The sequence below is a fragment of the Canis lupus genome, chromosome 19, assembly GCF_011100685.1.
Source record: "Canis lupus familiaris isolate Mischka breed German Shepherd chromosome 19, alternate assembly UU_Cfam_GSD_1.0, whole genome shotgun sequence".
In the NCBI taxonomy this organism is placed as follows: Eukaryota; Metazoa; Chordata; class Mammalia; order Carnivora; family Canidae; genus Canis; species Canis lupus.
This window is the reverse complement of record NC_049240.1, coordinates 16724789-16740502: the sequence shown is the minus strand read 5'-3', so window position 1 is coordinate 16740502 and position 15714 is coordinate 16724789. Positions and strand designations below refer to the sequence as shown.

The 15714-nt window shown below is 38.6% G+C and overlaps 1 long non-coding RNA gene across 1 annotated transcript; it reads left to right on the top strand.

The window, feature by feature from the left end:
* Positions 1–546: 546 nt before the first annotated feature.
* LOC119864379 lies at positions 547–14268 on the top strand. Its single transcript, XR_005373760.1, has 3 exons — positions 547–687; positions 3563–3657; positions 14084–14268. It is a non-coding gene; the product is annotated as an uncharacterized LOC119864379 (long non-coding RNA).
* Positions 14269–15714: the final 1446 nt, after the last annotated feature.

Here is a 15714-nt window from a genome sequence, read left to right as displayed (position 1 = left end):
CTCCCAATAGTATGCTACCAGAGGAATAGTCTCCATAGAAACCTAGGAAGTTTTGTGTTTTGTTTTTTTAAATGTTCTACATACATTAACATTCATGCTAAAGATAATTTTGCCAGAAATAACCCTTACATGTAGGTGCAAGGGATTTTCCAATTTAGCATTTGAATCCTTACTGGATGGAATTTATGTTTCGTGCCAACAGAAATCATAATCCCAGTAATCCCCAAGTTTTACTAGAAAGTAACTAACAGTACTTTATTTATCCTTGCTAATGGAGGGATCTCTGTGAAAAGGTAGGAACACATTTTTTGTTGTGGTTTTAATGAATGAGAGCTCCTTCCGATGTGAACTGGTTTTGGAAGCAGGTGTTCTGTTTTGTTTTCTTTCTCTTGTTTTGTGTAGATGAGGGCTTTAAGTTTCAAAATCAGTTTATATGTGATAACTTAGCATATTATCATATATATAGTTCTTCCCTATATTCAAAGATAACCAAATGCTTATGGTGACTGTTCCTCTCTTCGCACAAAGTCATGCTGACAAGCCAGATTCTCACTTTCGAAAACTTTCTGGGAATCCTCCTGGATGATTTGCTGACTACTAAAAGTCTCTGCAAACAAATTGCAGAACACGAGAAGAAAATCATATGATCATCTGGCCTTTCTTTCACTTCCACTGGCGCATATTCAGGTTTGCTCATCTTTTCCCCTCTCATACTTAAGAGATAATAAGAGATAATAATTAAGAGATCATTTCTTTTTAAATCTTCCCTACAGGCAGATTTCTTCCACCAAAATCATAAACTTTTTAAAAAACATTTCTAAGGATTGTTACCCTTAACTTAAATTCTCCCAGTTACAAAGATCATTCACTAACACTACACATTGTTTTGAATGTAAATTATGCCTTTTTTTCTTCTATATGTAAGGTACAGCCTAATATTTAACAACTTCCTGTTAACTATACTGGAATTAAAATTAAAAACTTAATAAAGAAAACATTTTCCTTATAGATTTTATGAATTTGGAAGTAATGCTGAGTCACCCTTCACCTTTTGTTTTCCACACTTTCCAACCTCCCTTTGCGTGACCATTCATACACCCTAAATTGTCACCTGCTTCTTCAGCTTTTCCTTCTACTTAATATTCAGTAAAGCAAATCCAGAATTTTGGCACTATCTGTTTACTAATTTTTTTTGACAATGAACAAGTTAAGTAGTCCTCGTAACATGATTTCTCAATTCATAAAATATGAGTAGTATAACTTCATGAAATTTTGTAAGGATTACACGCAAAGTAATTGTATATGATGCATTGAGCACAGTGCCTAAAAGCACTTGGTAAATAGTCTATTCTCTGTAGCTCTTAAGCTGAGGAGAGGAGCATGGGGAAGGTCTATAACATAAGATGGTTCTCTGTAGAAGAAGGAAGGAGGGAAGGAAGGAAGGAAGGAAGGAAGGAAGGAAGGAAGGAAGGAAGTTGAGAAGGGAGGAAGAGAATATGGAAGTGGAGGGTGGAGAGAAAGAAGAAAAGAAAGAAAGAAAGAAAGAAAGAAAGAAAGAAAGAAAGAAAGAAAGAAAGAAAGAAAGAAAGAAAGAAAGAGAAAGAAAGAAAGAAAGAAAAGAAAGAAAAAGAAAGAAAAAGAAAACCACTAAATTAGTCTTTACCAATATTCATGGATTCCGGAAGCAGGATTTTCTCCCCACTGTGGTCAGTTCACTAATGCTGTTCTGTCCTTTAACTACCCACTGCCTTGGTGTTAGCAGGACTGACTCTGTTTGGGGTTTTGCCTACCGGCCTCATCCTAAATAGGCTATTTCTTTGCAAATGTAGCCTCTGATTGCTTTACACCCATGTGTTCCGCCCGCTGTTCTCATTTCCCCAACTCCAGAGCTGACGTTACTATTCTTCAAATTGAGGGCACCCTGAGGATGGAAACCTGCAGGGAAGCAGAATGAACTTAATCCCGTTGTTAGTTTCTATTCTAAACTGCTCAGCAAGCAAAGAGCAACTCTTGATAGAATGTGTTGCTCCTGAGAATGTGTTGCTCCTGAGGGTGAAAGGGTAATGAACTGTGAAACCAGATGGCTCAGTCCCCTCAGGCCATTACAGGGTTAACTTCCCACCAACTCGGGGGCAGCCTGGGTGCTGCCTCCTGCCCATCACCTCCTCACATCCCTGTGTCTTAAAAGAAGTCCCCTTTCATTGGGGGAAAAGAAATGTTAAAATGTGCTAAGATGAAGCACAAGTCATTTGTTGTAGAAACTGATAGGGACTGTATCCATTTCCTGATCCTTTTCCCTTTTTTTTTTTTTAAGATTTTATTTATTTATTCATGAAAGACACAGATAGGGAGAGAGAGGCAGAGACACAGAGGAGAAGCAGGCTCCATGCAGAGAGCCCGATGTGGGACTCCATCCCAGGACTCCAAGATCACACCCTGGGCCAACCCAGGGATCCACCCAGGGATCCCTCCTTTTCCCTTTCTATTCATTCTATTTTTTCAATAATTGTATTAGGACGATGACAGGAGCCACAGGTGATTAGTGGTCAATGTAGTTCTGAAGATGTCTTTTTTTCTCTCAAAACTTAGTGGAAGTTACCTTCATCCATCCAGTAAAGTTAAGACGAGAAGAAGAGGAAGCCAGTGTTGTTCATTCGGTCCACATTACAATCCTCATTGTCCCTTGGCCTTTTTTCAAGTTGTAATACTGTCAGAAATCAAATACAACCACAAATCTTGCAACACGATTTTCATTCTGCACTGTTCTCAAATATCACTATCTTGATTATGACATGAAACATGCAGAAAACTCCTTCAGAAAGTCATTTGGGGAACCAAATGCTATTGCTTTGATGCCTGGTTTCTAGAAGTCAGGAACAGTCTTCATGGGACATCCCAAATAAATCACAAGTCCCCCCTGGATGACCTAACCCGCAGTTTCATTTTCCTAAGTAGAATATTTCAGAGTATTTATTAGCCTTTGAAGGGGAAGCTTGTTGCTAATGCTAATTAGGCTTCTAATTTGCTTGTATCTATTTCTTATTTACCTCTGCTTTACCTTCACTCCTAACATGGTAGTCACCAGGTGTAACATTTTGCGTTACCCCTAGTTGCTAAATCAAAGCATAGAGCTGTCTACACTATAATTAATCCTGATTAGTAAGGAAGAAACAAAAAAAGTCTGCACACAAAAACCCATTTCGCAGTTTTCATGGAATGAACTTGTCCCAAGAAATCCATGAACCAGCTATCAGTCAGCATCTCATGAAGGACTATGCTGTTCATTTAAACTGGCAGCCCAGGTGAACGTACGTTCATAGGCTGTGTCTATAGTCTTGGCCATAATACCGGAGAAGGCAAAAAAACTCATATGGCCAAAGAGTTTTATCAGAACTGTTCACACTTAATTAGACTGATGACTACAAGAGTCATCAATGAATGAATAAGGGCTAGTTATTCGAGTCAGTTAATTTAGAGTATCATTTGCTAAACCTAGCAAGGCAGGTGGGAAAAACTAAAAAAAAAAAAAAAGACAACTGGCATTTGTTTTGTGCCTCAACAGGTATTCAACGTGAGTTAACTCCTGGAATCCTCCCAACCTTGCAGTCAAGGTGTTATGGTCCTGATTTTGTGAAAAGGAAATCGAAGCAGAGAGAGGTTAAGTAACTTGCCTAAGGTCGCAGTGCTAGGAAATGGTAGATACTGGATATGAAATTAAGTCTGACTAAAGCAGTTTATACCTTGCTCTTATAGTTTGCTCGTGGCGTGCCGCCCAGGCAGGAAACTGCTTCATGTCTTTCGCTCATTCATGGGGTTGCAAACAGGGAATGCTGAAGGGAGGTGGTGATGAGTCATGTTGGCGTAATTCCAGCCCATGTACGAAGTGGCAAATGGGACCTACTTCACATGCAGGAAAAAGATTAAATGGACGCCTGGTAAATAAATAATATTTTAAAATATTGACCTGGAGGGGCACCTGGGTGGCTCAGTGGTTGAACATCTGCCTTTGACTCAGTTAGTGATCTCAGGGTCCTGGGATCGAGTCCCACATCAGGCTCCCCATAGGGAGCCTGCGTCTCCTTCTGCCCATGTCTCAGACTCTCTCTGTGTGTCTCTCATAAATAAATAAGTAAAATCTTTTTAAAAAAATATTGACAAGGAAAATGAGAATTCTGCTATCCCATTTCATTGGCCATTCTTTTTGAAATGGGAATACATTCACTTGGTAGATAAATAAGAGGTATCCAGTGAGAAAGTCTCCCTCTAGCTTGGCTCTGAGGGCCCAGTTGGCATCCTCTTCCTCCTACATGGAAACTGTTGTTTATACAGAACTTATCATCATCACCCTTTTGCTTAAGGTGTTGTGTATCAAGCTTTTCTCGCGTGACACAATGTTGTGGGGATCACTTAGTGTTAGTACACGGGGAGCATTCTCGCTTTTATGTTTTTTTTTTCTAAGATTTTATTTATTTATTCATGAGAGACCCAGAGAAAGAGGCAGAGACATAGGCAGAGGGAGAAGCAGGCTCCCTGTGGGGAGCTCTATACAGGACTCAATCCCAGGACCCTGGGATCACCACCTGAGCCAAAGGCAGATGCTCAACCACTGAGCCACCCAGGCGTCCCTTCCCTTGCTCTTACTTTATAGCCATACTGTTCCACTGCATAAATAGGCCAAATAATGTATTGAATTAGTCTCCCATCAATGGACATGTCTTTCAGATGTCTCGCCATTTCAGTTTTTGTTTCTTAATTGTACTCTCATTTTTTGTTGGGCTATTGTCTCTTTCAATGAATTAACTTGTGCCGTCTTCATTTCAAACGTGTACAGGCCTATCTGTAAGTAAACTATCAAAGTGGAATTTCTGGATCGAAGAGAAAATTAATTTGCAATTTCATTATGTAGTAAGTAAATTGCTTTCCACAGAAATCGTAGCAGCCTGTACTCCCTTCTGCAGTGTAGTAACATGCCTGTTTTCTCACAGAGTTTCAAAAAGGGGGTTTTGAATGATTGAATTTTGGGATTTTGTCATTCTGATAGACCCCAAAAATGTCATTTTCATGTTTTTCTTCCACTGTATGTTGCACCTGGTTATTGAGTGTATATGTGAAAACTGCTGAAAATACATGTTAACGGTGTACCTCACTGCTTTATTGAAATCTTTAATTGCTTATGGTAGTTTTTCAGTTGATTCACTTGGGTTTTTCTAAGTATATGATGACAATGTTGGCACATAGTGATAATAACATTCCCTGCTTCTTTACAAACTCAACTCTTTTTTCTTCTTTTTCTAATCATGTTGGCTATGACATTAGAACAATATTGAATAAGAATAGGGATAGTGAATTTTCATGATTTATTCCTGACTTTATTTATTTATTTATTTATTTACTTACTTATTTTTAAAGACTTTATTTATTCATGAGAGACACAGGGAAAGAGAGAGAGAGACATAGGCAGAGGGAGATGCAGGCTCCCTGCAAAGAGCCTGTTGCAGGACCCGATCCAGGGACTCCAGGATCATGCCCTGAGCCAAAGGCAGATGCTCAACGATGAGCCACCCAGGTGTCCCCTATTCTTGACTTTAGAGGGCTGTATCTCCTATTTCTTCAGTAAGCCTAAAAATGAATTTTATGCTGAGAAATATATTTTATCCTATTTCTATAGTGTTTTTGCCAAAAACTATTGTAATTCATCAAATGTCTTTTCAGAATCCATGAAGGATGTGTGTATATATAATTAAAAGAACTACTATATGAATAGCTTTCCCAATATTGAACCATGCTTGAGTTTCTGGTTGCCAATATTTATTTAGGTTTTTTTTTTAACTAGAGATTTTATTTATTTATTCATGAGACACATAGAGAGAGGCAGAGATGTAGGCAGAGGGAGAAGCAGGTTTGATGTGGGACTCAATCCCAGGACCCCAGGGTCATGACTTGAGCCAAAGACAGACACTCAATGACTGAGTTATACAGATGCCCCCACTCAAGTTTTTTTTTAATCAAAAATCATAAGGAGGGTGCCTGAGTGGCTCAGTCAGTTAAGTCCTGGGTGGTCCTGGGATGGAGCCCCACATCAGGCTCCCTGCTCAGTGGGAAGTCTACTCTTCCTTCTCCCTCAGACCCTCCCCCAGTTTGTGCTGTCATCCTTCTCACACGCTTCGTCTCTCAAATAAATAAATAAATAAATAAATAAATAAATAAATAAGTAAATAAATAAATAAATAATAAAATCTTTTTTAAAAATTAAAAAAAAAGAAAAAAATCATAAGTAAGGTCAGTCTATGGGTCCATTATTTTCTTTTTCATGTAAGTTGGTACCAATTACCAACTCATTTTGCACTGCAGTGTGAAAATGTAAAATTGACTCTGCACACTGAAATCATGCAAAGAGATCTTAATAACCTTTGAAATTGAGTGCACATTTCTCAGCAGCATCCAGGGTTGTGCTGACAGTTTCACCAGATGACGTTAACCAATTCGCATCAACTCCTGAGACAACGAAACCAACATTTATTGGCAGTGAAATAAACGTCAGTCTTCTCATAACAGCTGTATACGGTTTCAACCACAGTGGTTTCCTGTCTTTAGCACATTTTAAACGAAAAGATGTTAAAACAAGTTCGGTTTGTTTTTTATGTTTATCAAACTTGGCTAACATGGTTTGTACTATAACTTCGTGGAGACCCAATCTCACCCCATCTTTGGTGTTAAGTCTTCTTCTCACATCCAGTTTTACTCTGGCATCATCCATTTTCATGTCTTTGCTGTGCTTAAGTCTTTGTTGGCCAATTTCCTCTTTCAATGATCCATCCTTGTAAAATGATACAAGGGTTTGTCATTGGGAGACAAAGAAACAACACGATTTCATGTTTTGCTGTCTGTGCATAAAGTGAGTGATGGATCCTCAGTGACCCATCACAATAGACTTTGAAAGAGGTAACATGATGGACACTGGTTATAATGCATATCTGTTATGTACATAGTGATTTATGGACTGAAAGCTACAGTGAAGGGTTTGTTTTATGCAATTACTGTTGGTTAATACATCTTGGTTACTGAAATTTGAACCCCGTTGTTGAGGAACTAGTGTTATTAAACTAAACTATAATAAGTTCATGCATTATGAAGACTGCATACAAAGTATTTGAATTTTTTTTCACAATGTTTTAGAACAGTTTTAAAGACATGACAATTTTCAGCTCTTTGTCACATAGAATTCTGTGAGGTGATCTATTCTTGCTTCTTTTCTTTTTTTTCTACTCTAAGATAGCTATATTTCTTTTATAGAAATAAGATATTTAGATTTTAAAAAATCTTGTCTGGGGTCAGTAGTGGTAAGTTAGATTTTTTTTAAGATTTATTTATTTATTCATGAGAGGGACAGAGAGAGAGAGAGAGAGGCAGAGAGACACAGGCAGAGAGAGAAGCAGGCTCCATGCAGCGAGCCTGATGTGGGACTTGATCCCCAGACCCGGGATCATGCCCTGAGTCAAAGGCAGATGCTCAACTGCTGAGCCACCCAGGCGTCCCTAAGTTAGATTTTGTAGGAAAATTATCCATTTCAGATTTTCAAATGTATCTAACATTAAATAGATCTCAATGTATGCATCAAATATAGGTTGGTTATTTCAGGTTGGTCTTTTACCTTAAGAAAGTGTATTTTTGCTGCATTCTTTTGTTTTTTTGGGGTTCTGCTGCCACTGGGCCATCTTGCTGTCCCCTTTCCCTGAAACTATATTTGCTGATCTTCATCCCGAGAAGCTTAGGAGATGCTCTTACTATGCACAGCAGACCCTATCCTTTTATTTGCATCTGTGAATGATGGTTGTCTTCCGATTTCACTGAAAATGAACATACAGGTTTTGTTAATGTTCACCTTGCTACTTTTGTATAAAATACAGAAAGACAAAAGGGAAATTGATGCCTTGCATTTCATGTTTTACCAGAAGTAATCACTGGCTTTTCAACACAAAGTTAAACAATTTTATTATTTAACATATACATGTATTGCAAAAAAAGTAGGACTTTCATAACTAAATGACCTGTGAATACCTTTGTCACTGTAGCTGCCAGGGGCTTGGTTTGTGGGAAAAGTGTGATTATAAAGGGAGAGCTTGAGGGAGTTTTTGGGGGATGATGGAACAATTCTATATCCTGATTGTAGCAGAGATCATATAAATTCATGTGTGTGATCCAATTTCATAGAACTATTTAAAAAATGAAAAACAAAAACATGGGGAGTATAATTAAGGTTTTTTTTTTTTTTTAAGGATTTTATTTATTTATTTATTTTGAAGAGAGTACAATCAGGGGAGGGGCAAAGGGAGAGGAAGAGAGAGAATCTGAAGCTGACTCCTCGCTGATCTCAGAGCCTGATGCAGGGCTCAAGTTCCCAACCCTGGGATCATGACCTGAGCTTAAACCAAGAGACAGAGGCTTAACTGACTGAGCCACCCAGGAAACCCACAAATAAGGTTTATGGGTGTTTTTTAGCAGTATTTTTTCAGTATCAACTTCCTGGTTTTAGTAAGTATACTATGGCTATATAATATTATCACTGGGAGAATCCAGGTGAAGAATACACAAGAATCCTAAATCATTTTTGCAAGAAAAATAAAAAATGTACTTACATTTGAGCAAACTTTTATTCTAATTCTTAGATCAATTTCTTTTTTTTTAGATTATTTATTTATTTATTTGAGAGAAAGAGAGCACAAGTGAGGGGAAGGAGGCAGAGAGAGAGAAGCAGACTCCCTGCTGAGCAGGGAGCCCAATGTGGGGCTTGATCCAGGACCCTGAGGTCATGACCTGAGCTAAAGGCAGATGCTTAACTGACTGAGCCACCCAGGTGCCCCTATTTTTATTTTTATAGAAACTCAGACCTTTTAGATATTTAGGTATGCTTAGATGTAGTAAGAAACTCAGTAATATTGTTTAGTCTATGCTCATTCAGGGTTCATATGTGTTTCATTATGTCATGGTTGTATTTCCATATAGCATGGTTATCTTCACTTGAAAACTTGGATAAAAATTTTCTCAAAATTGGAATATATGCTACTGTTTCCTGTACTGATCTTTGATGGGAAAACAGGCGTCTTTGTTCAGTAGTGTGAGGTTAAAGAAAGAAATATGATCCACTGTTCTTCAAAATAATCAAACTTGGGATGCCTGGGTGGCTCAGCAGTAGCATCTGCCTTCGGCTCAGGGTGTGATCCCAGATCCGGGGATAGAGTCCCACATCAGGCTCCCTGCGAGGCGCCAGCTTCTCCCTTTGTCTGTGTCTCTTTCTCTCTCCCTGTGTCTCTCATTAATAAATAAATAAAATATTTTTTAAAAAATGTTTAAACATAAAAGAATAATAAAACCTCACCGTGGATTCCCTTCAATGGGGGAGGAAGAATGTCAGAATAATCGAGACAAAAAGTGAAAGGTAAAATCTTAGAGGTTGATGTGGGAAACCTGGGAATGGGAAATCACTCAGCTTGGATGAAGAAGGTCTGGCACATGATTGAGATTAAGTTTTCTGAGTCATTCCGTTAAAGGAGGAGGTTGAACCAGAAGACCCAGGGCAGTGCTTCACGAGCACAGCTGGTGTCCAGAAGATACTGAGAAGCTGCTAAAGTGGCCAGCTGGATTTGGAAATCCACAGATCCAAGATAAATTTTACATCAAAAATTACTGCTTTGGGGCACCCGTGTGGCTCAGTGGTTGAGCATCTGCCTTTGGCTCAGGTCGTGATCCCAGGGTCCTGGGATTGAGTCCTGCATGGAGCTCCCTTCCCTGCATGGAGCCTGTTTCTCCCTCTGCCTGTGTCTCTGCTTCTCTCTGTGTCTCTCATGATAAATAAATAAAATCTTACAAAAAAATTTACTGCTTTAAGTAGGACTATAACAATATCCATTGCAGAAAGAAGTGATATTCCTATCTAACAACCAATTGATTGAAAAAGTGAGTGTTCTTAAACCAGTCTACATATGCATTTTCAGACCTTAGAGAAATATTCTTATTTATAAGAGCATCTTATCCCTTGGAAATTCTAGATCACCTACAATCTTTATTCTTATGCATTCCCTTGTGAGCATATTTGACTGAAATATATTGTAAATAGCAGTTTTAGTGCCATGAAATCAAAATTTTCTTTGAGTTATTCTGAAGTACTTCATTATCATAAAGGAATTCATTATTTGAGGTTTGAATAGGATCACTACAAAAAAAAAAGGGAGGAAATACTTCAGATAAAGCCTCTGTTTGACTTTATAACTGATAAAACATTTCTTTAATGTACATTCTATTTTATACTCTCTCTAGCTTTTCATTACTTAATTTTCAAAAATGACTGACCAGTTTTTCTTTCTCTTAAAATATATATATTTTTGATTGTTTATCACCTCCATGGGGTAATCACTTGAAGTTCTTACTCTTGTTTTGGTCTGTATTAGCATATACTTTGGTTAAAAAGAAAAAAAAAAAAGGTTTTTTTTTTCTTTAATGCGAGTTAAAGACTGTTTTTTTGTTCCCTGTAACTCTTGATTTTTACCCTAAGCCACTGATATGTTTTTAAGGCAGAGATATTCCTGTGAACATTCCTGTGAGGCCCATTGCAGGAGAAACTATCACATGTAGGATAACTAAGGTCATGGCCCCCTCTTGACCCTCTTGTCCTGTCAAGGTTAAGGGTGTCGCTCTGGGCTCTGGTCCCACGCTTACATTGCATCACTGCCCTGGGAGAAGGGCGGGAGCCCACAGTGACTATCCTGGGGTTCTTTTCTTCAGGAAGTCTATGTGTTTGGATAGGGAAGGTGCCTTTATGATAGAGAGGAATGTTTGATGGGGAAACTATTTCAAAGCAAGGTGGCCACAGTCTTCTTCTCCCTTAAGACCCTATGGAGGCCCAGACACTCCTCTGGGAATACCAAAGAACAGCTTCTGGAGGGAAGCACAGGTACTCTGACATGAAGGCAACGGCATAAAGCTGGTCTCTTGATTGAATCCCAAACAGCTTTGCCTGATTTCCTCGTGTTCCTGCATCTTCTTCACAAATACATTTATATAATTCTCCAAGTTCCACCAAGCAGATGGAGGCGCAAACTGGCAAAAGATCCATCCTGTTCTTGGTGTCGTAGGGCTGCCTGACACATACCAGAAGCAAACGACAGGGTTTGAGGATACTACCCAACACCAGCCCCAGCACTGCTGCCCTCTTCCCTCTGAACCTACACAACCTACACAAATCCCTCAGCTGTATGTCCCTAACCATATTTTATTCTCTAGTCCCTTTGAACTCCAGTTTTAATGATTTGGACATTGGGTTTTTCTTCTTCTTTGGTTTGAATCAGACTTTCATCTATCAGTGTCTCTTTGCTCCTCTCAGCTCATTCTCTCATCTTGTTAGTAGACAATTCTCCATGAATCCCTCATGTTTCTGCCCATCTTGTGACATAATTTGTCTGGAATGTCTTTTCAAGGATGTCTGTGTTGCAAATAGCCTTGGAATATACAGCATTTCCTTTCAGTCCAGAGGGAAGATTTCTTTGCTGTCCAAGATGAAAACGATGGCTCTCTCTGGGATGAGTATAGGCAAGTGTGCTAGCAGCCCTTTTAGAAGATTGAGAGTCCTAGGCTCACAGTTTCTTGGTTGTGCATGTGATGTTCTTCTGGGCCTGCTTCTGCATCATTCCCATTGAGCTCAGGGATAAGGAGAACCAACTCAAACACGAAACCCATGAGGCCTGCTGTTGGTATGAATAATAAAGTTCTGTCTCTGATCTAAAAGTCTTGTGTCTTCTGCTAGTATATCTCTGAAACTGTGACACGCTGACTTGTGACTTTGTAAGTGGGATAATCACAGTTCTTGGTGTTGACATAAGCACTCAGTTGACATAAGCACTATGGCTAGCATTTTCTAGCTGGGGTTCCCTAGCATTTATTTTCCTTTCCTAATAGCAACCCGATGCCCTCTCGAGAGTTCTGTATTCCCTATTGGACAGTATCTCGGGAAAATGATTTCATGTTCTGTCCTCTCCTAGCTAAGAGATGGGAGCATGACCCAAGTTGACCTCACTGAAACTTAAACAGAATGACAGACACAATGAAAAACAATTGGTATTCATTTATCCCAGCAACCTAAACAAGTACTTCCTGCTATTTCTGAATATCCTTTTTTTAGAATCTATAGATAACCTGAACTCTGCCTGTGTCCAGCCCAGTTTCTTCATGTTTCCCATGAATTTTGCGAGTTCCTAATATTCCCCAAATGAATTTCCTTTGGCTTGAGTTGGTTTTTATTTCCTTCAACCAAAGACTTCTAAAATAATCACCTCAGTCTAGCACTTTGCAAGTCATAATGCGTTTCATGTGTGTTGTGGATTGTGTATTCACATAACATGATTATCCTTCACTATGTAGAGTTTTGGGGTTAGAAACAAGACAGTTTTAGACACATAAATTTAAAAAAAAAACAACTAAATATCTAGATTCTGTAGATCTTTTCTCTGCCTGCAAAGCTATTTCAAAGCATTCATTTATTAATTTAACTAATATTTACTGATCACCTTCTTTATATTAAGAACTGCTAGGACTATGAACAAAAGGGCAAATGTCTATTTTTTTATACAGTTTCTAATCTCATTCTATTATACATCCTAGTTTTACTCTTTCTTTAAAAAGAGACTGTTAAGGGACGCCTGGGTGGCTCAGTGGTTGAGTGTCTGCCTTTGACCCAGGGCGTGGTCCTGGAGTCCTGGGATCAAGTCCCACATTGGGCTTCCAATGTGGGGCCTGCTTCTCCCTCTGCCTGTGTCTCTCCCCTCTGTGTATGTGTGTGGGTCTCTCATTAATAAATAAATAAAATATTTTAAAAAAGAGACAGAGAGAGAGACAGTTAAAATATAAATGCTTTGTGGGCAAAAACCTTGTTTTTCTTCTTTATCACTTTTATTGGTGACTGCTTATTAAGTATTTAATAAATATTTACTGACTAAAAAAATAAGTCTCACTTCTAAAGGGAAGTTGCTGGCACTGAAATGTCTGCATTATTGGTCACAAACAATTGTCCAAAACAGAAGATTAAAAGCAAATATCCCAAAGGGATGAGAGGATAAATAAAGTTATCTTTGTATTTAAGTCTTAACTTAGTAATAGTATGACAAAGTCTCTATGTCCAAAGGACACTGGAAGTCATTCTTTATTAATAAGAATTTAACTGGAAAGTATGATTACCTTTAAAGAGAACAAGTAATAAATGTAAGAAATGCAAATAATAAAATAAATGTAAATAAAATTTAATTTACAGTTAAAGTATTTTTTTGCACAAATCAAATGAAATATAATTCAGAACTTTAAGGCAAAACCATTGTCTTCGTTAATTAGTTCATACAATCTCATCTTCCTTTCCCTTTCAGAGCCTCTGTGTTTCTTTTAAGATCATATTTTCTTTTGTTTTCCATCCTGGCACATATTTTTTAAAATTTTATTTCACCAGTTTTATTTCATTTTTAATAGGCTATTTTTTCCCACATGCCCAACTGTTCCCATTGCAGCTTCTATTAAAATCTACATCAAATGAATTATTATGGATCTCAAATCAAATGCCTATTATTATTATACTGGAAGAACTTACGTTGGCTTCTTAGGGAAAAGGTCGGGGAGTGATGCATCTGTGACAGAGCCGTCACTTACACTTAACCTTGTTGTGTCCCTGAAACCCTCTGGCTTTCCATGTTTGCTGCATAATTAAGGGACAAATGGATACATTTTCTCAATTTTAGTGACGGTTACTAAGTTCTCCTTAAAAGAATAAACTGAATTCAACTTAATTGTTTCCAGTTACAAAGAGGTCAGGTCAGGTTATCAGCTGAAAGCAATCAGAGTCTGTCACATGTTCTAATAAATGATAAATAATTGGCTTGTTTTTCTGCAATATTCAATACAAGCTAAGTGAGTAGAACAGATGGAAAAGCAGTGATGGGAAAATATATACTATTTTTTACCGAGTTTGATCACTCTTGGAGGTTGGGTAAGTTCAGTATGTTTTGTCCAGTGGACCAAAAATAGCAGAATTTAAATATTTCTCCCACAGCTGTCTCTGAATGAGAAGAAAGTGCCATGAGAAGAATAGTAAATGAACACTTACTATGTTCGAGACAATCCAAAAGATACAAAGATGAGTTAAGACTCAATGCCTGTCAAGAAAGAAGATTACAGTGGGAGAAAAGGGGACAATGTTTAGCATAATGCATAAGAAGGACCACAAAAGGCAAGTGTAAAAATACAAGAGTAATTAAAAAGCCCTTCCCTCTGGTTGGGAGATGAGGAGAAAGATGAACGTGGGCAGAGAAATATAGGTCAGAAGGAGCATGGAGTGTTCTAGCAATAGCAAATATGTCTGTGGGGGTTGGGGAGCAGAGGGTTTGGTGTGTGGCCAGTGGGGTGGAGTGGTAGAGGACAGGGAAGCAGGGGTGGCGGGCAGGAGGGGCAAGAGCTAATCTGTGGGGGGCTCTTGGTGACAGGCATGAACTGTGCTGGCAGATGGTGAAGGTTTCTGGGCAGGAGTAAACTGTAATCAGAGTGACGTTCTAAAAAGATAACTGGTGGCTACCTGAAGGACAGACTTCACAGGAGACAGAGTAGAGGCTGGCTGGAGCCTGTGACAAGAAGAGGGTCATGCTTTCAGAGATAGATGTGTTCAGTCTGTAGGGGTGGAGGAGGCCCAGCACAGGGGAGAGGAGTCCTGGTGAAGAGCGGGTTCTGGGGGAACAGATGAGGCCACAACACGAATGGTGGGAGTGAGAACTCACGGGTGACAACTAACCTTGTGAACAGGGAAGAGAGGCAAGGCAACTCTGTGATGCATTTCTAGCCCATGTTTTATTTAACAGGCATTATTTAAGACTATGGAGCAGGGAGTGCAATCATCAAATTTTTTTTTTTTTTTTTGGAAAAAAAAAACACTAGTATATACAAAGTTAAATTATCTTTTCCTGAAGGACCTCTCAGAGATTTTATTTTATTTTAAAGATTTATTGATTTTTTTCATGAGAGACACACAGAGACAGAGGCAGAGACATAGGCAGAGGGAGAAGCAGGATCCCCTCAGGAAGCCCGATGGGGGACTGGATCCCATCCTGGAACCCAGGGATCATGCCCTGAGTGAGCCACTCAGGTGTCCTGCCCTCAGAGATTTTGATATGATGATGTGCATTATGACTGGCCAAGAGAAGAATAGCATGCAGCACTTAGAAAACCTAGTATAACATAAACATCTATTTTAGACCTAGCAACACCTTTTGGAAACAAAGTACAGTAATGTTACTTTGGAGTTTTAAACCTACCTGCCTAGGAGAGTGATGTGGAAAGTAGAAACCCTCTTAGGAATTCAGCTAGGATGGATATTTGGTTTTCTTTTTTTTTTTTTTTTAATTGGAGTTCAATTTGCCAACAGGATATTTGGTTTTCTAATCAAACCATTAACTATTTAAAATTTTAATCACAACACATTGTATTTTAGCTAAAAATATATAGCAGTGCATCATCCCTTGGTTAATTTCTTGAGGAAGGACCAAAGCCTTGTCTACGAAGAAGGGCTCTCTGATGGGATTTCCCTGTCCTCTCCCATGCATAAGCCACACATATAGAGCATCATCTACAATATCTGATTTCAGTTTCTTGAAAGTAGAATGAAAAACTATTCACAAAGGAGTTAAGAGGACT